Genomic DNA, 21,924 nt, shown 5'->3' with positions numbered 1-21,924 from the left:
TTGCAGTCTAGGACTGGCTGTAATACATCACTGGGCCTCACCCCTTCCCAGGCTATGCAGTTTTGGAAGGTGTCTGTGTAGCTAGAGTGGACATACCTCCCAAAGTGCTTGAGGTCCTCTAAGTGGAGGTCTCCTCACACTGAGGGACCACTGGATAGTTGGATCAATATCCTTACCAACCAGCCAGATACCATGGGAACACAGAGAGGTATCAGTTAGTGTTCCTGTCTTCTGGATTCTCAACTGCAACTTGTTTAGAGCTTCTGGGGAAACAGGCCATTTTCACAAAGAGATACTTTCAGTATGAGACAAGGTAGAGTGAGGACCTTGTGAGTAGCACAAAGAAGGGCTGAAGGAGTTCAGAGAAGGTCAAGAGCCCTCGGAGAGATATGGGTTGAGTTGGGTCCTGAAAAGTGAGTAAGAATCAGATAAATATGTGATGAGAGCTCTCTTGTGCTCCTAAGGCAGAAATCCTTTGAAGCTGACCCAACATGTATATTTGATTTACTGTAGGATCCTAGCTTCCAACAAGCTTGCGTTCAGACTAGGATACCTATATTGAGATGGTTCTGAACCTGAGTGAGCAGAATGACCTGACCTTTTCAGACCACTGCAACTTGTTTAGAGCTGAAATAGAACTAGTGTGACATCTGGTAGCATGAATCATCTTCTTTGAGTCCTTCTTTTACCCTGTCACTCAACCGTATCCCAGTCTGAAACCCAATAGTTGCTCTTCCGTTGCTCTCAGGATAGCCAAGCAACTGTATTTGGTATTCAAGGCCTTTCATACTCTGATCCTAACCTTTTCTTCCAGCTGTTTTCTCATTCTTGGAGACTCCCAGCAATTCCATACAGGCTAAATCCACTCATTATCCCCTGAAGCCCATGAGAAGTGACTCAAAGTTATTTGTGGGCTGAGAGGACTTTGGCACCAGTCCCGTCCCTCCCTTTGAGAATTTGAGATTCTTTGTGAGGTCTCTTCACTCTCTTTCAAATCTAGCATTCTCATTACATTCTTACTTAAGCAGAGTCCTATTGAAAACTGATTCTTAGTTGCTGTAGATCAGGGATCAGCAACCTTATTCTGTAAAGGGCCAGATAGTAAATATTTTAGGCTCTGAGAGCCATAAGGTTTTCAGTGCAGCTGCTCAACTCTGCTCTGGATGCAGGAAGCAGCCATAGATAATACATAAATGAATGAGCATGGCTTTGTTTCAACAAAACTTTATTTATGGACTGAAATTTGGATTTCATGTAATTTTTCACATGCCGCAAAATATTTTTCTGTTGATTTTTTTCAACTATTTAAAAATGTAAAAACCATTCTTAACTCACACTCTGCATAAAAATAGGCAGTGGGTTGGATACGGCCCGCAAGGTCTAGTGTGCCAGCTTCTGCTCTAGAAGACAGAACTCAGACTACTGGGTGGAAACAATGGAGGAGAGAGTTTGGCTCAAAATAATAATAATAAAAAATCAGAATTGTAGGAAAATGGAATAGATTTCCCAGGAAGTTAGAACTACTCATTTTTCACCAAAGGTATTCAGCACCACTGGTTAGGGCTGCCATAGCAGGACACAAAGGTTTTCTGGGGGTTTGGACTTGATGCTTTCTAAGTCTATAGGACTGTGCTTTTGTGAGTTTTGTTTCCTACACATAGCCATCACTTTCCAACTACTTGCTGTTTTCCTTTTATTTTTGAAGGTCTGTGTGGTTGTCTCCCACTCTTCCCCACCTAGCATTTGACTATACTCTCTCAACTTTTTAATCTGTGTACATATTATTTCCCTTCCAGAAACCCAAGGGTTAATGTGAAAAGGGCAAAGTTCATCAGGCAGCTGCTAAACTGTTACCTAGCAACCATCAGGGGCAGCTGTGAATTACTGCACAGGCCTTTGTGGGAAGATGGTTTGACCCAGCCATCAGGACAGAGTAAAAGCAGAAAGATAATACATGTAAATGCCCTTTATTAACTATGAAAGCAGAGTTTAATTCTGTCTTACAGAATATCATGTCCTCTTTCACTTTACTAAAAGGAATTTAAATTTGCTTCAAGCAATTTCAGCTTTTTTTGCTCCCCTCCCTTCCACAGTGGTTTGATCCTTCTTCTTAGAAGCATCCCCTTTCTGCCAATCCTCCACGGTAGTCTGATCCTGTTTCACAGACTACTAAGTCCTTTATGTTCTTACTCTCCTTTCTTCTTTCTATCCTTACCCTAGAGTGGTTTGATGATACCTTATAGAAAAGCATGCCTGTTCAGCTCCCTATACATCTCAGTGGTTTGATCCTGTCTGGAGAGCATCAACATCTTTCCCCCTCCTGTCTCATGCCAATGATTTGATGATTTGATCCTGCGTCATTGAGCATCAGTTTCTTTTAGCTCCTCCCCCGGGGTCTACAGTGGTTTGATCCTACCTCACAGACTATTCAGTCCTTTCTGATTCCCCCTCCAGCATCGCCACCACAAATGGTATGGTCCTTAGCATCAGGTCCTTTTTGTATCCCTCCTCCCTCCCCCCGTCCCCCATTCCCCCCCCCCCCCAGTCTTCTAAGCAGATTGAAGCTGCTTCATTTCATTCCTGATTCATCTTTATCCCTTCTGTGGCTTGTTCTTGCAGTAGCAATGTAAAACTCACCCAAATGGCTTTAAAGTTGTCAGAACTTGCTCTTTACCAGTTCAAATCTTTTCTCACAAGGAAAACTCAGTTCTGACCAGTTCAAATCTATTTTGACCTGTTTTAAGCTAATTCTGCAGAGCTGGAGCCTGAGGTCGGTAAACCCAGGAAGATGGCTGAAGACAATGCTGATTCGAACCAAAGCAAGGAATCAGGTACTTACAGAAGATGAAACTGAGTTGAGAACTGGGAAAGAAAATAGGTCAAATGAGACATGAAAATATAGGAGCCAGAGGTGGTTGAGGGGAGGCTCAAAAGAGATTAGTTGCACCCAAACCTATTTTTTTTTTTGGAGAGGTAAGAGACCATTTTGAGGAGGTAAGGTAGGATTTTGGTTTCTGCCATGGTATGTCTGGGAAGCAGTGTGAGAGCTGGTACCATCCAGCAGCCCCATCTGGCTGGAGCTGAGACTGGGTTGTATGTGGCTCAGGTAATGCCTGGTTCTGCAAGCCAGCCCCTGGGGCCATTCTTTGTGTCTGGCCCATCTCAGGTTGCGATTATTAGAGTCCCAAACCATGAATGACAACCTTCCCACCCCTTTAACTGTGGATGGTCATGATGCTTTTTACCTGTTTAAGGATACTATTTAAGTTAGAAGAAAGGACTAGTAAATCTTGAAGAAAAGACATGAGGTGAATGAGTCAGTTAATTAGAATTGAGTTGTAATTTTCAGAGATGTATAAAAGGTGGTAGGTTGAGAATAGTATCTAATCTCTCACCTGTGGGACTGATTATATATTTCCTTACTGTTGTGAGTTGAAGTAGAAATTGGCCTGTGTTGTCTGGATTTCTTCCAGGTGTTTGTCTTTCATGGGGACTGCAGTGTGAATGGTAGAGATTGAAAAAAATGGAGGATAAAAAACGAAAATTTTATAGACTGTAGCATTTCTAATTTGTGCAAAATCTCTGCAGTCGGATAGTGAGAAGGCGAGATGCTTTGATGACAGGTGACAGAATGCTGCAAGATTCAGGGTGGGGTTGGAGCTCCGTTTTGGCGCAGTATGTCTCAACATCTTTTCTGCAGATGGATGAGGCTCTTAGGCTGCTTACCTGTGAGGTAGAAATGAAAGGATTCCTAGAATGGCATAGGAACGTAGCTGTCTGCGAGGGAAATTGATCCTTCTGTGAGAGAATTTGGTTTAGGATCCTCTAATTTGAAAGATGTCTTTTAGGAAGATGGATTCAGTTAGCCACTGCCTATTTCTTGACATGATAGGGTGGCGGCCATTTTAGTCAAGGAAGTTGAAGCATACTTCCAAATGTTGAGGTAGAAAAGAAAAATCAGAAGTTTTGGAGTCAGATAACCCAGGCTCTGTATCCTGTTCTGGTATGGGGACCTTGAGCAAATTATCTAACCTCCCGAAGACTTGCTTTTCTCACTTGTAAAATAAAATTAATATCATCTGTCCTAAAAAATAGTAGCCTTAGAGTTTAGTGCCTTTTGGAGCAAAGTAGCTGCCATTCAACATTTTTGTTTGATTAAACTAGATTGTGTGGCAAGGATTATTTTTGTGTACGTATGTGTAAGTGTGGGAAAATAATACATAATTTAACTTGATAAAGATAATTTCTTTTTAAATTTTCAGCAATATTGTCCCCAAATGAAGCTATTGAACTGTTTTGAGGAGCAAAGGAGAAATTGTTCATTGAAGTACATTATAAACTATAAAGCACAATATAGATGTGAGCAATTGTTATTTTTATGATAATATGTTGATTATCATTAAAGTGACACTCAGAAGAGCCACAGCATAAAATGGCTTCCAGTGTTGCAGACTCACAGATATCTCTGGTTCCAGATTCAGTTCCTATTTCTTCCCGGACCTGTGGCCACCAGAAATCCTGAGATGTGGTATGTAGTATCATAAACTGTAATGACCCAAGGTGGGGGGTGGGGGGAGATCATGTCAGAGAGATAGGTGATAGATGTGGCCTGGTGTAAACAGGGTGAGGTGTCTCAATCTGTTCTTTAGCCACAAACATCTTGAAATTATTTTATTGCAAGGCAAGCCTAGAATACCTCACCTGGATTCCATCACCCTCCAAGAAAACAGCATGATCAGGTAAAGGAGCAACAGGAAGGGCAATGATGTGGGCCTTCATGAAGATGGAGGTCCTGATTCTGCCATTCGTAGGTGCGGGGGGTGGGAGCCAGGTCAGGCAGTAGAGCCAGAGATTGAAAAGAAAATTCAATATATTCATAATAGCCTCATTAGGGAGCTGTGTCCTGTATTCAGATTTGTGGGCTTGTAAAAGCGTCCTGTTTTGGTAGGGTCATTTGACTAATAGATGTAAATATGTGATGGTTACAATATACCTGTAGTGCAGCAAGGTACATAACAAAGATTTTTATTTTTATGACATCTTGGTGAATAAGATGGAGGAAACATGAGCTGGAATATTGTTCCTTTAGTTGGATTCTGAAATGGTTTTTTAAAAAGTACTACTATTTATTGAGCACTTACTATGTGCCAGGCATTGTGCTAAGTACTTTATGTGCATTAGTCGTTTCATCCTCACAACAGCCTGATGACCTATGTGTTATTAGCTCCATCATACAGAAGAGGAAACCATTTACAAAGAGTGCTAATTATTGACCCTATGTTTCTCTGGAGCAGGAATTCTTAAGAAGTGTGTGTGGGGGGGAATAGGCAGGAGGAATAAGAGCACATTCTCTGGGAGGTTTATCAGAATCACCTGGATGAGAGTTTTTCTGAACCACATAGGCCTTTCCCCCTCCCTTACAGTACTCCCCTTTAGAAGGCCTTTTCCTCCTTTGGTATCTCTGATGTTTTGTGAGCTACTGTGATTGATGTGAATGGGTAGCAGGAAGGGCCCTCAGATATGTTAAAGGCGGAAAAAAGATTGAACTTCACTATTACAAAGAGAGATCCTTGGTGGTAGCCTCGAGGGCTCTCTACCTGGCTCTGTCTTGGCTTCAACATTTTAATTAATGACTTAGGTGGAGATGTAGAAAAGTATGCTCATCAAACATTAAGAGAGAACTGGAGTGAGAGAGCAAGTATATATACTGGATGACAGAACTAGGAATTCAAGAAAAATTTACTAGACTGCAGAGATGGTTCAAAAAACAAAATTATTTTGGTAAGAATAAATGTGACATCTTGCCTAAGTTTCATAAAATTAGAAAAAGCTTGCAATTCTACGGGAAGAGTATATGTTTAATATGGCTGCCAAAAAGTTAATGGAAACTAAGACTGCATTAATAGTAGTATAGAGTGTAGAATGAGGGAGGTTATTATTCCACTTTTTTCTGAGTTTGTAGAACCACATCTCAAGTATTGTGCTCAGTTATGGCAGTTGTCTTTTAAAGAGGGACAAAGACAAAATAGAGGTTAAGAGGAGAAGCCTGGTGGGCAGAGTGGGGCATGATTGCTGTCTTCCAGTATCTGCAGGTGTAATAAGAAATGGGATTTTATCTGTACAATGTGACCCCAAGGGACAGAATTAGGATTGTTAAGTGGAAGTTATAGCGGAGCTGACTGAAGATGAAATGGGATATGATAGAAGGGAATGAGCTGTCTATTATAGGAAATGTTTAAGCAGAAGCTGGCTGACTACTTGTTAGGGATTTAAGTTTTGCTACAAAACCTCAAATGCAGCCTTAAATTGTGACAGTTCAATGGCTTGAGTGAGTTGCCATGAGCATTTCTTGAATGTTCTTTGTCTGGTTGATGGAGAGGGTGGTGATCAGAAAGAAGAGGCATAGGGTAAAACCTGATAATAACTAGTGAATCCAGGGAAACCCTGGGGTCACCTGGTGTGGCCCAGCCAACGATAACACTGAAGGAAGGAAACATTTACTAAACACCTAGTATATGCCTGGTGCTTTTACACATATTATTTCTTAATCTTCACAACAATCAGGTGAATTATTTATTATTAGCATTTCTTTTACAGATGAGAAAACGGAGGCTCAGAGAGGTTGAGTGACTTGCCCAAGGTCATGCAGCTAGTAAGTGACTTTGGGGGAGCACATCAGAACCCTATGTAAGGAAAAATGTGACAAAATTTCTACTTTTTACCTGATCACTTCTGCAGTTAAGTAACCAGCTGGTATTGCCAGAGGCGAGGCAGGACTGTGTGGACAAGTGCGTCATGCTGGGCTGGGTGCCTGGAGTAGATGAGAATATCATGAAGATATATGATCAGCCTCTAGTCCAGCAGGTCCTGGAGGATGGTGTTGGAACGCAGCTGAGCTATTACACAGTCTAAATGGCATGACTGTTTATTCATAATGTCTGTACCTTATACAGAACACTGTCCTCCATAGACTCTCAGAATGGCATGGCTGTAAGAGGATGTAAAGATCTTCAAAGTCCAGACAAGCCTGTCTATTTTGAAGAGCAGGAAACTGTGGTCCAGAGAGGAAAAAGGGCTTCTCCAACTTCTTCCACTTAATAATTTTGCCCCTGATATTGCTGGGGATTTATTTTTTAAAAATGTAATCCAGTGAATTTAGGATTAAAGCTTTTTAGAGTAGATTTGTTCTTCAGGAAGGACTAACTCCCCTGTGAAACTTGCTACTCTGCTTCTGAGCTACAAATAGATATGTAATGTTCTGGTTTGTTTTTTTCCTAGTGTTATAAAAGCCAGCATAATAAAAACAGAAAGAGCGTAAACTTTAAAGTTAGATTGGGTTAATTTCTTTACTGGAACCCATGGGAAATTCTTTAACTTCTTTGAGCCTCAGATTCATTATCTGTGAAAATGGGTATACTAATAGTTTGATTTTAGCCATGGCCAATTTGAAGTACTTGTGGAAAATCCAGGTGGAGAGATTTAGGAAGGGGTGAAGCTCAAGAGAATGAGCCAGTCTGGAGACACAAATTGAGAATCAACAGCCAAGGGGAAGTTACATAAAACTGCATGCATGGGTGGCACAGCCTAGGCTGAGAGATCTCTTCCAAATGACAGCTCTTCATCTATGTGAGGTTGACAATCATATTACCCCGATTATTCAATTCCCTAGGCTTAACATCCCTAGGTGTCAGAATTATCTCTGACAATTCTGCATTTGTCTTGGACTCCAGCCTCTTCATCAGCCAAGTTCCCCTTTTGAGGACATATCATATTTTGGTTTTATTACTCTTGAGGTGTGGTGTTCTAAAGCAACCATATGGTACTCCTGGTATGGTATGGAGTAAGAGCAAGACAATTACCTCCTTCATTCTAGACACTGTACTTTTATTTGTGTGGCCTAAGATTGCATTAGCTTATTTTTGGTCTCTGTTTCATCACTGATTCATGTTATGTATGTCGCTGACTAAACCTCCTAAGTCTTCTAGCAAGTGCTATTGATAAGCCATATTATTGACCCCTCAATCATGAAATAGTGATTGTTTGTGGCAGTGGATCTCAAACATCATCATGCATAAGATTTACCTGGGAACTTGTTACAAATGCAGATTCTGGGTGCCCAGTCACCAATCTTCTGATTCAATAGGTCTGCAATGGGGCCTAAGAATCTTTGTTTTAACAAACACTTCAGGTGACTCTGATGCAGGTTGTCCTTTACAATACTCTGAGAAACACTGTCCTATGACATGGAAAGAACTGCGTTTGGCCCATTCTAGTCCCTGGCAGTGACTTGGCTTTTAGTCCCATGCCTGGCCCTGCTTCACTGCAGAATACCACCATGAAGTGGTTGTAAGGTATCACCAGCCCCATCTCATTTCTTGATATCCAATACTTGGATTTAGTGGAAAAGGTAAGACATTTTCCCCTTGCTTTTCCATTTTTTGAAGCTTCTTAGAACCTCTGGAACTGGCTGACCTGTGTTTAGAAGGGTACTTCATTGGGAACCAGAATGATACAGGGCTCAAGAGGTGAGGTTCATTGATTGATGACTGCTGATTTGTCACCTCCCAAAAAGATTTGATACATTATCCATTAAACTCAATTTCAGGTGTATTAAAGAGTTTTATACAGAATATTAAAGACTTAAAAATTAGAGAAAATGTAGGTGAATAAATTATTTCTCCTTTGCATAGACTTAAAAAAATATTTGATATCACAAAGGACAGGGTTATATATATGCATATATAAAAATGAAAATCTCTGTAGCATGAACAGAATTAAAATACAAATGATAGGCTGGAAAACTGTGCAACAATCTACTTACTAAAATTTATTTGTATCACCAAAATCAATACTTGTGGTGCTTTTGTGGTCATTCATGGATATGTGCAGAGTGGCAGAAAGTTTGAATTGCTCCATGTGCATGTTCCCAGCTGAGGTCCAACAAGGCTATTTTCTGCCTTCTTGCTTCAGCTGTCATACTGTAATTAAGTGTGCTTTTCATGGTCTATTTAGTGCCATGTTTTTCACATTTTTGTGCTTTTTCTTGGTGATTTTGCTATTTAAAATATCCCCCAAGCATACTGCTGAAGTGCTATCTAGGGTTCCTGAGTGCAAGAAGGCTGTGATGTGCCTTACGGAGAAAATACGTGTGTTAGATAAGCTTAGTTCAGGCATGGGTTATAGTGCTGTATATCATGAGTTCAATGTTAATGACTCAACAATATATATTAAATAGTGTCTTTAAACAAAATCACACATAAACAAGATATGTATTAATTTGTTGACAAAAATGTTGTGGCAGAGGCTCACAGGAGCCTAATTCTGTATTTCCCCAGGAACAGTGGTTCAGGATTTGCTAGTTCAGTGTTTGCATAACTTTATAAAACATAACTACTTGAATAATGAGAATCGACTGTATATAATTATGATTACTATATAACATGCTAAATATATCAAAATACATGTAAATTGATAAAAAACAAATAGCAAGATCCCAGTCAAAAAGTGAACAAGGGAAATATATAGGTTATCTGCAGAAGAGGGAATACAAACCATGTATATTAACATTATTGGAAAGACTCTTCCATTCTACTAGTAATCAAGGAAATAAAATTGAAGCAATGGTGGCATGCCATTTCTTATTGCCTATCAAATTAAAAAAAAAGAGAAAAGGTAGTACTCTGTGCTGGTGAGAGTGCAGTGGGATGAGCATTCTTGTACATTGCTAGCGCATTAAATTGCTATGCTGTTTTGGGAAGTAGTGTGATGGTATGTATCAACAGCTCTAACAAACTTAATATCTTATGACTCAGCAATTCAACTTTTAAGACTGTTTCCTGAGGAAATAAAGGTTCAGATAAAGATTTGTATACCTTCAGTGTAAAACTATTTGTAACAGGAATGGGAATGAAAATGGAAAAGCCCCAGAATAGGAGAACAGATATATTATAGATGGAAACAAGATAGAAGACTTACAAAACTATTAAAAATATTTTTAAAGAAAAGTTAATGAAATCGGAAAATATTCATGATTTAATTGATATAAAGCAGATTATGAAATATATGATAAAATTAAATTATGCTAAAATTATATATACAGAAATGTCGATGCAAATAATCCATAATCAATCTATAAATGAAAATTTGGGTGAGTTTATTCTGAGCCAAAATGTGAGGACCATGGCCTGGGGCCTTCCTTCCCCAAGGAAGGAAGAAAGGGCACCAAAGAGCTGGGGTGTACAGAGTGGTTGTATACCCCCAAAGAGGATGTTTCACATGTGATTGAAATGTCCCTTTTACAATAGTCACAAGACTGCTCTGTCGGCACAGCAATTGATGGACACAGCAGGTAGGTCTGCTGTCTTGGTGGACACAGCAGGGTGGCAGGTCTGTTGTCTCCAGCTGGGTGGTCACAGCAATCAGTTCCCAGCCTAAGGAAAATTCTTATCCTTAAGGAAATGCCAATGTAGGGGAAGTTGCACCTTTATCTTAAGGGCATTTTGTTCTTGTCTTTGGGACATAGCAAATGCTTAAGCAGATATACAATGCATGCTCAACGGCCATGTCGGGCCCTTTTGGAAAAACAAAATCATCCCGAATAGGTTTAGACCAAATGGCTTCCTCATATACTCCAATATATCCTATTGCTTGCCATTTCTATTTGTCAAAAGCTAAATCAACCTGAAAATAAATAAATTTATTTAAGAGTAAAGCATATTTTATTGTATGTGTCTTTAATTTCTAACAGGAACCAGGCGGGGAGGGGATCCCCTTAGCTGCTGCTTGGTAACCATAATTTCAGCCTTATTCAGTTGGGCATATTTTGGGTGGTGGGACAATGAGTTTTATCAGAACAGGGAACTGGGAACCACTGGGCTGGACTAGACCAGGGAAGGATGGAAGTTGGGCTCCCTCTCTTCTCTCTACCCATCTCCCCTTTCCCTCCTCCTCCCCTCCTCCTCCTTCTTCTCCTCTTTCTCTCCCTCTCTCACTCGCTGTCCCTCCCTCCCCCTCACTCCCTCTCTGCCTTTCCCTCCTTCCTTCTCTCTTTGCCTCCCCCCACCTTTAGTAATGCAGAGAAAGGAAAGAGTCATTCAGATCTGGGTGAAGAGGTGATGTGGGCAGGATCTTGGAAGGCTTCAAGAAGGTGACATTTGAACTGAGTAATGAAGGATATGCAGGATTTTTCTGGGTGGAAAATGCAGGGCAGATCTTGACCTTCTTCACTTCTAAATGTCAATGATGCTGCTACCCTAATCTGTAAAAGCAATGACTTTGAGAGGCACTGAGAGTGATTTTCCTTTGGTATATCTGCACCTAGAATTTTCTAGTGCTTTTCCCCAGAGTCCAGGTAAGTTGTCACATTTTGATGCTGTTATGTTGAGATCAATAGAGGATGGACACAGAAAAAAATTCAAGAATTCTACATTATTTAATGAATCATGTATGTAATGTGGAGAATGGATCAAGGCGGGGGGAGAAGGAGAGAGGAACAAATGTTTGTTGAGAACAAAAATTTGTTGCAGTGTTACAGCTCTTATCTCATTTAATTTTACTGAGTGTACTTAACAATGCCATAAAGCAGGCAATTATTCCAATTTTACACTTGAGAAGTAATGAGGGCCTGAAGGAGGGTGGGATAGTGAAGGCGATGGGGAGTGGATATATGTAATTTCCTTTGTGGAAATGAAATTGGATGTAGCAGTAGCAAGAGTGGAGGGATTTTTAATCAGCTTAACTGTAATGTGCAGGTAACCATTGGGACTCTGCTTAGTTTACAGGTTGTACCAAAATTAGATGAAATAAGGGCTGTGGCAGTGCTCTGTAAACTGCAGACCACTGTACCAATGAGAGATGCTCAGAAGCTTTGAGCTTTGGAAACTTGGGAGGATGGGAAGGCTATTAATGAAAGTGGGGACTCAAGAGGAAGAGTATATTGGAGGGAAGATGATATTTCCTAATTCTTCAACACCTCCTCCTGTGCTTGTCAATTCATCCTTCTCATGGCGTTTCCTATTGTTTTCCACAATTGTGTGTAGAGACTCCATCTATGTAAATATCTGTAAATGCATGAACTATCTCTGGAATGATACACAAGAAACTTTTAAGAGTAGTTGCCTCTAGAGAGGGGAACTGGATGGGAGTACGAAGAACACTTCCTTTTCACTTTATACCTTTTGAACTGTGTATCATATGCATGTGTTACCTGCTTTAAAAAGAAAATTTTAAAATAGACTAAAAACAAAAGAGAAAAACCTCATAGTCCCCCCCAAACATTTACATCTTCTGTACCTTAATCTCAGACTTTGCCCTGTGAACAATGTCCTTACTTATTTATGAAGCTTTTCCTGACCAACCTAGCCCATATCCTATCTTTTCTGACCACTTGATGTGGGAGCCAGTGGGAAGATGGGAATTTTGAGCTAGCAAGTGTAGACTAGTCTTGCAAAAGATGATTGGAGAAAGGAAGGGTATTAGGTAAAGTGTGACCTTGGGGTCAAGAGAGAGTTTCTAATATAGTATTTCTTTATTTGTGGGTAGGAGAGACTTTTGCATCTGTTTATAGGTGGAGGAGAAGAAGTCTAGAGAGAAGGGAGAGAAATTGAAGATAAAGGAAAGGGAGGAGTTGTAAACAGGGTAGTAGCTTAGGAAAACTATCAGCAATATTGTGATAGAGTTGTAAATGAATGTGTTTCTAGGGAACTGTTTAGAAATGGCTCTTAAAAATCCAAAAAGCTGTCTGTAAGGAACCAGATCCCTGAATAGGCCCCTCTGTGGCCATTTACAATAGGAGCTCTTGGGTCTGTTGAGATCTATCAGGCATTCATTTAACAAATGTTAAATGATTACTGTAAGTAAGGACAGCACAGGGCAAGGGTTGTGTGGCTTAATTAAATGTACTAACTTAACATTCATAAAGGGGAGAAAGTTTTTGTGAGAATAAAGGTGCTCGAATATAGTTTTGGTGATGGATTCCAGGTGTCTAAGTGTTGTGGATTCTAAAAGAGCCGCTACAGTGCTTGGTTCCTAGTAGGTGTTCAGTAAGTGTTTGTGACATAATTCGTTTATTGAGCACCTCCTATCAATCAAGCACTGTTCTAGGCTCTGGGACCACATAGATAAGTTAGACAAGGTCCTACTTTTTTTTTTTTAAGATTTTATTTTTTTCCTTTTTCTCCCCAAAGCCCCCCGGTACATAGTTGTATATTCTTCGTTGTGGGTTCTTCTAGTTGTGGCATGTGGGACGCTGCCTCAGCGTGGTTTGATGAGCAGTGCCATGTCCGCGCCCAGGATTCGAACCAACGAAACACTGGGCCGCCTGCAGCGGAGTGCGCGAACTTAGCCACTCGGCCACGGGGCCAGCCCCCAAGGTCCTACTTTTTGAGGTGCTTAGGCTTAGTGGTGGTTACAATAGGGTAGGAAGTTTTATGGCAGAGGTACGAACAAGGGTAAGAGGTGACCCATCCCAGAAACAGAACCAGATTACAGTGTGTGGACGGTAAGTATAGGAAGAGGAAGCGAAGACAATGAATGTATACTGTTCTTTCAAGAAGCTTTGTTAGGAAGAGAAGGAAAGAGAGGGCAGCAAACAGAGAGAGGCAAGGTTGTGGGACTGTTTTTTAAATGATGAGAGATCTGAACATATTGTTGTGCAGAGGAGGAAGAATCATCAGAGAGGGAAGGCGTGAAGGTTCAAAAGTAAGGGCACTGATTGATGGACAGAGATGTCTGAGGGTATAGGAAAGGGTGAGAGATAAAGCTGGCCAGGAATTCTTGGAAAAATTCTTATGTGGCACTGAGAACTTTCCTGAAACAGGAGACCATGAGTTTTCAGGTGGTAGCAGGTCAAAATGTGGTAAGTTAAGAGTATGACAAAGATAGTGGATTGTAGGGCCAAGGCCTATCAGGGAATAAAGTTAGGCTGGAGGGGACTGATAAATTGGGAGAAAACAGGAGACCAAAGTATAGGAGTAGTAGGAATGAGGAAGTAAAAGCTTTTAATGGGGAAAAAAGTAACCAGAGAGTGGGATATATGAATTTAATATCTTAAAGGTGGAGCAGTTATGAGTGATGAAATGACCCTGGATGTGGCCATGGATGTGGACAACTGAAGCACAGGGAAAGGTCACTGGAGTTGAGCCAAGAAAGTGGTGCTGTATGTTTTATATTTATGGATGTTAAAGTTCCTCCACGATGGTACAAAGACTTGCATTAGGAGCCAAACATTCAATTTTTGTTTGGGAGAAACTAGAAAGTAGGCAGATGCTAGTGATGAGACTCATTGGTAGGAAAAAGCTAGTGTTTCAGTTGGCATCACCTACCCTTTCAGGCAAAGAAGTGGGTGAAAGATGTGCTGGGTATCTCTGAGCTTGGCTTCCTCTCCTTGAAGGGCTTCTAAGGGAATGAGATGGCAGACTCAGGCTGCAGATGATGTTTGACCTGTGACTGTAGAGTCTAGCATGTCCTGGTAGCACTAGTTTCCTAAAGGCCTAGTCAGCAGGGTAAGGCAGTGCAGTGTCTGTGGCTAGCCAGTAATATGCAATTTCTCAGAAGCAGTGAGAGATGTAGGGATGAGGAGAAACTGAATCACACAAAAGAGATGGAAACAACATGTTCTCGGCTGAGTAATTCCCCAGAACGTGTGGTGAGCTGCTGGTCTGGACATGCATTTCCACGGTCTTTACAAGAACAGTAGTGAGTAATAACATATGAATCAGCTTATCTCATTGATGCTGTGAGAGAACTGTCAGGCAGTGAGGCTAAGTTTTCCTTGTGTCCAGAAGAGCTTTTGAGGTACAATTTTGGTTACCAATTTGCTCCAGTGTTTAGATCCTGGTGAGGGAGGTATCCCAGAGGAAGAGTAGTAACAGATAGAGGCTCCCAACTTTGGAGGTACTTGTGAGGAAAACCTGGAGAAAATAAGAAATAGCTTCAAGAAGCCCCAAGCTGTCCTCTTCCAGTAGCAACTGCAAACAACAACGATTAAAATGATGATGATAGCAGCTAACACATATAGCATTTACTCTATGCCAGGCACTGTTTTAAGCACTTTATGCGTATTATTTTTTTCAAGACTTACAACATCCCTGTGAGGTAGGTGCTAGTATCCTTACTTTCCTAAGAGAGCTATACATTGTTTTCCCAGGATTTATCCCCATTCTACCCCTGCTGTAGTAGCTTCTGTCCTGGGTATATACGTTAAGGTAGAGACTGTTGCCTAGCTGAATCTTTGGAGAGGGTTTTGACCACATGGTTTAGATCATGCCATAGGAATCAGGTGTTGCTCTGAGGCAAACCTGACAGACAGAAACCTTCACAGAGGTTTTTAGAACATCTAAAACTAGAATAATATGCATATATATACTTGTAAATATATAAATTATCTCTGGAAGGTAACACAGGAACTTTTAACAATGTTTTCCTCTAGCAAGTTTAACTATGTGCATGCATTACTGTGCGCATGTTTACCATATGCATGGATTACCCTTTCAAAACTAAAAACAAAAACAAAACCCCACACAGATAGCAAAGGAGAATAAGTTTCCAAATACTCTTCTAAAAATTCCATTTCCCCGTCTTTCCATTTTCCCCTAAATAACATTCTAACACTCCTTTACAGATGACAAGACTTAGGGTAGGGGAAAGAAACTTTAACAGAAGAGCTTACTGCTTCAATTTTTGCCTTTTCTTTTCCCCTAAGAGGGCTTATTGTATCCTATAACATTCCAAAGAAGTTCATAACAAACCTCTAAAGTATACATTCTATACTTTATATTCCAAGAGAAAAATTTAGACCTTTGCCACCATTCCTACCTATACTTTTAATTAAATGGGAGATTTAACAATCTCCAAAGTCTGAGGTCTGCTAGGTGTCTGCTTTAACAGAAACATTCTATTTCAACCGAAAAAAACCATCATGTAGATGTTTGGTTATTCAAAAGAGTTTTCTGTGCCCTTGGAATTCATTACAAATTCTTTTTTAATAATAGACAACAACACACTCTTGCCCCACACACTGGCCTAGTTTTGCCTGTGCCCCTTCATCTTTCTCAGTGCCATCTCGTCTCTTCCCTTCAAGGTCGTATATCAACCCCCCTAAAAATGAAAATCTTTTCCTGGTTTAACCCTTGTATACTACCTAGATCCTTTCTCTATTCCCAGTCTAAACCCTCACCCTCACTTCTAATTGTTAGTCTGAGGGAACTGCTTGTTATAGTTAAGTTAAAAGGTGAATTAGAAGATCTATAAGGTCACTTGCTGATCTACAAGACTTTGGTTCACTTGGCCTGGCTGCACATGGAGTTAGACTTGGAATGTCAACTTCCCAGAAAACATACCTGGACGGAGAGGAAATAGTTAAGATGAGAGAGTGAAGACAGAATGGGGCCTTCAAATAGGCCACCCCTGTTTTTGGTCCCAAGTTGTGAAGCTTCTGGTGTCTTCCTGGAGCCTTCTATCTACATGAATATCTCATTTCTGACAAGACCTTTCCCCTCAATTTCCCTAGGCTCCCGCTCACTTCTTACTCCGGGTTCCCAATAGCTCCCTGAGTTTGGAAGCAGAGAGCTTGGGATTGCATGCATACATACATACACACTGTCTTGATGCTAGGAACTAGAAGGTCCTAGAGAAGGACTTTGTAGAATACTTCTCTAGTCATAGCCAGCCAATGTGATTTTAATGTGAATGTTTCTATGTAAGAAAGGCATTAGATGTCTGATTACTGCTTTGGCGTTCCAGCCAATCTTCAGTTTAATGACTATGACTTTTGGAGAAATTGAGTTGTCAAGGAAGCTAGCAGACCCTCAAGAGTTACTACATAGGGTCGTCTGGTCATTCTTGTGAAGGAACACAGAGATTTACAAGGGTGCTATGAAATCCGGTAGATGACCACAGATATTGAGAGTGAGGCTGAGAGGGTGGGAATGAGGGTACATTTTTCTTTTTGCAACTTTATATTGTTTTACTAGTTACAATGAACTTGTTATTATATAGAATGTATTTAAAAATTTTAATAAAGAAAATGTTATGTAAAAAAAATGAAAAGAATGTTGGTGGGGTCGGCCCTGTGGCCGAGCGGTTAAGTTCATGCGCTCTTCTTCAGTGGCCCAGGGTTTCGCCAGTTTGGATCCTGGGCACGGACATGGCGCCGCTCGTCAGGCCATGTTGAGGCAGCATCCCACATGCCACAACTAGAAGGACTCACAACTAAAAAATATACATATACAACTATGTGCTGGGGGGATTTGGGGAGAAAAAAGCAAAAAAAAAAAAAAAGATTATTGGAAAAGGAGGAAATTATTTTAAAAACATAAGTGGAAAGGAAAACAGAAAAAAGGAGGAAAGGAGAAAATATTAAAAGCTAATGGAGGGGCCAGTCCCGTGGCCACGTGGTTAAGTTCGCTTGCTCTGCCTCAGCAGCCCAGGGTTTCGCTGGTTCAGATCCTGGGCGTGGACATGGCACTGCTTGTCAGGCCATGTTGAGGCTGCGTCCCACATGCCACAACTAGAAGGACTCACAACTAAAATATACAACTATGAACTGGGGGGATTTGGGGAGAAAAGCAGAAAAAAAAGAAGATTGGCAACAGTTCTTAGTTCAGGTGCCAATCTTTAGGGAAAAAAAAAGCTAATGGAGGAGAGAAAACAGGAGGGGAAAATAGTAGTAGAAAGAAAATAGATGTGAAAAAGGAAACTGAAGCAAATGTAAAAGAAAAAAGAGGAGGAAATAACTTTAAAAAGTTAAATGAAAAAATAAAAAGAAGGGGAAATGTCAAAGGAACACAGGAGCAAACCTGAAAGAACTTCCAATGGCCAAAGGTGGAATAATTGGAGCACCAAAATAAAGAATGTGATGCTGGATCCCAAATCATTTATTTGGATACCTGCCCCTCCCCAGGAGGCGGAGCTTAAACTCTCCCCTTCAAAGTGTAGACTGAGCTTACTGACTTGATTCCAAAAAGTACAGTATGGAAAGGGGAGAAAAGTAACTTTATAGTGGAGAAACTTGGCAAACACACCTTGACCAGATGATCAAGGTTAACATCGGTAGTGATGTCATGTTGATAGTATGCACACCTTTTTGATGTAATGAGAAGAGCACTTCACCTCTGTGGTCTTTCTTTCTAAAACACATTACCCCAGTCTAGTGGTGAGAAAACCATCAGAAAAATCTCAATTGAGGAGCATTCTATGAGATACCTGACCAGTACCTCAAAACCATCAAGATCATCAAAAACAAGGATAGTCTGAAAAACTGTCAGAGCCAAGAGGAACTTGAGGAGACATGACAACTAACTGTAATACGGTATCCTGAATGAGATGCTGGAGAAGAAAAAGGACTTTAGGTAAAGACTAGGGAATCTGAGTAAAGTATGGACTTTAGTTAATAATAACATATTAAAATTGGTTTATTAATTGTAACAAATGTACTATACTAATGTAAGATGTTAGTATAGGAAACACTGGATGTTGGGTATATGGGAACACTTTGTTCTATCTTTGCAGGTTTTCTGTAAATCTAAAATGATTCCAAAGTAAAAATATTACTAAAAAAGTCAAGAGAAGGCAAGGAAAAAAGTGAAAAATAATGCACTTCAATAAGAAAGAGGAGATAAAAATTTTTTTTAAAGAAATTAAAGAAACAATATAGAAAAAGGGAAAACTTTAAAAGAAAAAGACAAACCCTAAATTCTAAAAAATCCAACCCCCCCAAAATCCAAAACGTCATAATAAGACCCAAAAGCCAAAGACAGAATAAAAAGCATGGAAAGAAATACAAAAAAGAAAAAAAACCCAAGCAAATAAAAAATAAAAAGAAGAAAAAAAGAGAAAACCTAGGTAAAAAACCCAAACAAAAAAGAAGCAAATAAACCAAACACAGAAAAACTCCATAAAACAAAACAACAAAGCAAAAACAAAAAACTTAAAAAACCCCAAAAATTCAAAAACACAACAAAGTAAAACAAATCCCTCCAAACAGAAAAGGAGATTACCCCAAAGCACAACAATAAAGGAAAAACAATAGGCAAAAGAAGGAAAGGAAAGGAAACAACAGCAGCAGAAGCAGCAGCAACAAAAACAACAAAGAGGAAAAAACCCAAACACTATAAAGGATGAAAAGAAAAAGTCCCCAAAGACAAAAAGCATAAAGGAAAGAAAAACAAAACAAAAAGAAAAAACTTAAAGGAAAGCGAAAACCCCAATAACTATTTAAAAAAAAGTTTGGTGAAAGAGAAGAAGTGATTTGCTTTCTGTGGAGTGGGAGAAGTATCCACTAACTGGGGCTGTCCACAGTACCCTTTGGGAGCTGTTAAAAGGAATGAAAAGGGCATGTTATTGTAACATAGGCAGACAGGCATTTAAATGGCTCATTACCACCCTTTAACTTTTTTCCCATGTGAGTCTGGGAAGCTGACTGTTTTACTCAAAGCCCCTGAGCCCTGTTTTATTTTACTAGGGTCTAAGAGATAAATATTTATTGATAGGCCAAGCCCGAGATCTGTATTGGGGTGTGCCTGTCCAGATAGAGATACCGGTTTCTTTTTCAAAGGTTATTTATTATGAATGAAGGTAGTTTCTGGCTGGGCCACAGCTAAATGACTAGTATGTAGTTCCTAAGACCCTGGAACTTACTAACTACCAATATAACCAGGAGCTAGAAGGCAGTCTTTGCCATCTGCTTTAAAAAACATGTGACTCCTGCTCACGTAAAGGGGTATAGTGATGGGATTGTTCCGAATAGCCAGAATCCCAAATAGCAGCAATCCAAAACAGTGACAGTTCCAAATAGCAAGAATCTCAAAGACATTTGGGTTTGGCTTTGGAGTATATTATGTGATATTTTTGGTTAGTATTACTTGCTCTACCTTTAAAATTCTATTTGGCTTAGGCTGATGTTAAAATTTGTTTGGATTATCAGATTTGGTCGTGATTGAGTGGTGGAAGGTAAGGGCTAGAATGAAACATTTAACCTAGATAATCCATAAGTCAATTCATCTCAATGAGGATCACTGAAAATTTGATAACAATGATGATGATGATGATGCTTGGGTGTACATTTTGATGCACTGGTTCACTTCTCACTGGTTCACTTTGTCTGGCTAGAATCTGTAGCAGCAAGTGGCTGCAGTGATAGGACTATTGAGACGCCTATGCCCCACAAATCATATCAGTGAGTAGCCAGGAGCCAGAGGCCTTTATATTCCCGGTAACCTTGTAATCCTTCTGGGTCCTGGAGCTTAGTGCTTCTTGGGCCTGGCACCTAGAGTGGTGATGCTGGGCACTTTGGAGACAGATGGTGCAGACCACAGGGTCATTGGCCAGCTCATGGGGCATACCCAGAAACTGAGTTAAGATGCATGCAGGATAAAAATGTGGACTCAAGGAAGGATTATGAGATCCAGAATGAAATTCTAGAATTTATTCCTGGCTCAATTCCATATGAACTAACTTGTCTTGGGCAAGTCACTTAACTTCCCTTAGCTTCTTCTATACAAAGTGCCTACTTCACAGAAATTGAGTGTCTATGCCTTTTTTCCTCATGATGGAAATTTTAATTAAGCCACAAGTTAAAAATGTAATATATAGTAGAAGAGCTATTGCCTATTAAATCAAGGTATTATGGTAACTTGAAGGTATAATAACAAAAAACAGGATGAGGCATTGAACACAAACCACTTTGTTTTTCCATGTTCTGCCATATGCTTCTTTCCTTTTCTAGTTTGTTTTCCATTCCACATCCCAGCCAAACCAGTCTCTTTCTGACACTTTGTTCACTACGTGACGCTTCAGTTGCGTATTCAGTGGGTATAAAACCTCTTAGGGTCAGAAGAGACCTTGAATTGAGTGGTGATAGCCTGCCTGATACCAGGGAATTAGACTGTACTAGTAGTCAGAGACTTACAGTTTTCACACACCAAATATTTTCCAAAAAATGTTCAGGCTTCACATAGGGCTGCCAATTTGTTATTTTTATAATTAAGGGCATTATAAAAGAACAACTATTCTCTGTGATTATCATGATTTCATAAAAGAAGGGATATTTTAGCATCAAAAAAGTAGAAAGTACATAATCTTAAAATTAAAAAGTTAAAAATTTTTAACTTTATAAAACACAACATAATTCTTCTTGTTCTCATTTTTCCCTTGGACCAGTGAAATGTTCATTATGAACTGATATTTAGGAACTACCCCACTAGATCTAGGTTCTAGTCTTGACTCTGCCACTAATTTACTGTGTGATATTTGGCCAAATTACTTCTCCATTTTCCTTATCCCTAGAATGGGGACAAAGGGATTAGGTGACATTCAAGGTCCTTTCTAGTTCTAATGTTCAGGATACTGTAACTTACAGAGGTTCTTTCTAGTCCTTGGAATCTGAGTTTGTGTTAAAAAAAAAAAGAGACATAATTCCAGAACCCAAAATCGAGTAGCAAGCCATTCGCATTCCTGGCATACACATAACAGGGAACATGTGCACCCGCCATGATACAAAACATCAGGCCTTTCCCTTTTCACGTTCTTTACTTTTTTTGTACGTGTGTGGGGAAGGTTATTTCTTTGAGATCAAGTTGTTGCTTCTGTAGCATTGCCTACAACCACTGTGTTCTCCTGTTTTGTTTCACTTTTACCCAAAAATAATAGAAACTCAAAGCCTCCAGCCTCTCAACTGGTATGTGTGTCTGTTTGGGGTTGGTTGCTATATAAAGATTTTTACCTCTTGTCTCTTTCCTCTCCCTTATGCCCCTATCCCCTAATATGTGCTTTCCTTGAATCCTTCCCTATTTATTTTTTCTTTCTTTTTTTCCCTTTAGACAGAAAGCATGACCTCAGCTGTTGGCATGGTCCATAAATGGCATTATCTGAATTCTTGGCAAATTCCCAATTGGGGAATGTTGGGCTGCTGTTGGTTCTAGGTAGCTG

The 21,924-nt window shown here is 40.0% G+C and overlaps 1 long non-coding RNA gene across 1 annotated transcript in view; it reads left to right on the top strand.

Moving 5' to 3' along the window:
• Positions 1–2,552: 2,552 nt before the first annotated feature.
• The window catches only part of LOC106846919 (uncharacterized), a 100,875-nt gene continuing 81,503 nt past the window's right edge, over positions 2,553–21,924 (top strand). The window contains exons 1-2 of the long non-coding RNA XR_006522865.2: positions 2,553–2,831; positions 4,476–4,528. This is a non-coding gene — a long non-coding RNA (uncharacterized lncRNA). The remainder of the gene's footprint in view (positions 2,832–4,475; positions 4,529–21,924) is intronic.

This window comes from Equus asinus, chromosome X, assembly GCF_041296235.1.
Source record: "Equus asinus isolate D_3611 breed Donkey chromosome X, EquAss-T2T_v2, whole genome shotgun sequence".
NCBI classification, from domain to species: domain Eukaryota; kingdom Metazoa; phylum Chordata; class Mammalia; order Perissodactyla; family Equidae; genus Equus; species Equus asinus.
This window is presented reverse-complemented; position numbering and strand designations above follow the sequence as displayed.